The sequence below is a fragment of the Pinus tabuliformis genome, chromosome 4_1, assembly GCF_031772625.1.
Source record: "Pinus tabuliformis cultivar Carrire ecotype Pingquan chromosome 4_1, CPIR1, whole genome shotgun sequence".
In the NCBI taxonomy this organism is placed as follows: Eukaryota; Viridiplantae; Streptophyta; class Pinopsida; order Pinales; family Pinaceae; genus Pinus; species Pinus tabuliformis.
This window is the reverse complement of record NC_142303.1, coordinates 89,983,244-89,985,548: the sequence shown is the minus strand read 5'-3', so window position 1 is coordinate 89,985,548 and position 2,305 is coordinate 89,983,244. Positions and strand designations below refer to the sequence as shown.

The 2,305-nt window shown below is 40.0% G+C and overlaps 1 pseudogene; it reads left to right on the top strand.

Annotated features, from left to right (window-relative positions):
• Nucleotides 1–216: 216 nt before the first annotated feature.
• On the top strand, nt 217–1,732 carry LOC149174335 (UDP-glucuronic acid decarboxylase 2 pseudogene; annotated as a pseudogene).
• Nucleotides 1,733–2,305: the final 573 nt, after the last annotated feature.

The following is a 2,305-nucleotide window of genomic DNA, read 5'->3' as shown; positions in this document are numbered from 1 at the left end:
AAGATGTGGTCTATTATCAGGCCAGTAGATTATTTGCTCAGGGAGCAGCGATTGTTGTTTATCTTGGTAGGAATCACCGCATCAACTTTCTTTATCCTTTAGCCTGGTTTTTTGGCTTCTAATGTTAATGAAAATGGAAGGTTTGTGCCCAAAAAACCTCATCGGGTTGTTTATGAGACGCCTGTTTCTCGGTTTTCTCAGTATCATTCAGGTTCGATGGTGAATTCGGGGGCTAAAGTGCCCCTAGGTTTGAAGAGAAAGTCCCTGCGAGTTGTCGTGACGGGTGGAGCTGGCTTTGTTGGCAGTCATCTACTTGACAGGCTCATGGCAAGAGGCGACAGTGTTATTGTTGTCAACAATTTCTTCACAGGAAGGAAGGAGAATGTTTTGCATCATTTTGGCAATCCGAGGTTTGAACGGATAAGGCATGATGTTGTGGAACCCTTATTGTTGGAGGTTGATCAGATCTACCATTTGGCTTGCCCCGCTTCCCCTGTGCATTACAAACACAATCCTGTGAAGACTATCAAAACTAATGATGTGGGAATCTTGAACATATCCAGACTTGCCAAGCGTGTTGGGGCAAATGTTGAGGTTCAGATTGCTCGAATTTTCAATACATACGGTCCGCGAATGTGCCGTGATGATGGTCGGGTTGTAAGTAATTTTGTTGCTCAGGCTTTGCGCAAGGAGCCTTTGACAGTCTATGGAAATGGGAAACAAACACGGAGCTTCCAGTTCATTTCTGATCTGGTTGAAGGCCTTATGCGACTTATGGAGGGCGAACATGTTGGTCCTTTCAATCTTGGGAATCCTGGGGAATTTACAATGTTAGAACTAGAACAGGTTGAAGAAGGAAAGGATGACTCTAACAGTGATTGGGACATTCCATTGCTAATGGAAGAAAACAGTAAGGAAGATGAAGAGCAGGAGCAAAAACAAGAAGAAGAAGTAACAGGAAATGTAATCAATAATGGAAGCCCAGAAAAGGCTGAAATAGACAGATTTGAGGTAAGTCCCCTACCAAGGAGATCAAATAGGAATACTCGATTACCTTCTAAATTGAAAGACTATGCATTAATGTTAAAGTTTTTAAACATTGTAGAACCTGCAAATTATGAGGAAGCAAGTAAATCTGATGCATGGAGGGCTGCAATGTATGAGGAAATAGAATCAATAAACAGAAACCATACTTGGGATTTGGTTGAATTGCCTGAAGGTAAAACCCCCATAGGATGCAAATGGCTGTATAAACCAAAAATAAATGCAGATGGGAGTATAGAGAAACTTAAAACTAGATTGGTAGTAAAGGGTTACTCACAGCAAGAGGGAATAGATTTCGATAACACCTTTGCTCCTGTAGCCAAATTAAACACCATTAGAATGCTAATTTCCTTAGCAACAAAACACAAATGGAAGCTACACCAGCTAGATGTTAAGTCTGCATTTCTGAATGGTGACTTGAAGGAAGAAATTTATTTAGTACAGCCTGAAGGTTTTGTGAAAAAGGGGCAGGAACATCTTGTGTGTAAATTGAAAAAGGTACTTTATGGTTTAAAACAGGAACCCATGTCGTGGTATGAGAAAATTGACTCAATTTTTGTACAGCATGGCTTTCATAGGAACTTAAATGATCCAAATCTGTATACCAAGTTTAATAAACAGAGGCAAATTATTTTGATTTCTTTGTATGTATATGATATGATTGTAACAGGGAATGCTAACAATCTGATCAAAGAAATCAGATGTCACAAGTGTATGAGACGGAAAGATCTCGGAAACCTTCATTATTGCTTGAGATTAGAGGTATGGAAAGACTCTGGACAAACCTTTCTTACTCAAGGGAAGTATGCCAGAAGCTTGCTGGAAAGGTTCAAAATGGAGCAGTGCAGATTAGCAGCAACACCATTACAGCAGAACTTAAAGTTGAGCAGTGACAATGGTACTAAAGAGGTGGATGTAACCATGTATAGACAGCTAGTTGGCAGTTTGATATATCTGACTACAACTAGACCAGATTTGACATATTATGTTAGTGTGTTCAGCCAGTTCATGTCAAAACCACTCGAAAGTCACTGGGTCGCAGCAAAAAGTGTGTTGAGGTATCTTAGTGGTACTAGTAATTATGGCATTTTGTACACTGACACTTCTGATGTTATTCTACCAGGTTTTTTAGATTCCGATTGGGCAGGTAACTTGGATGATCGAAGATCTATCATAGGTTACGCATTTAGAATTGGATCTAGGGTCATAGCATGGAGCAGTAAAAAGCAGAGCACTATAGCTCTGTTTCATTGAGAGAAAC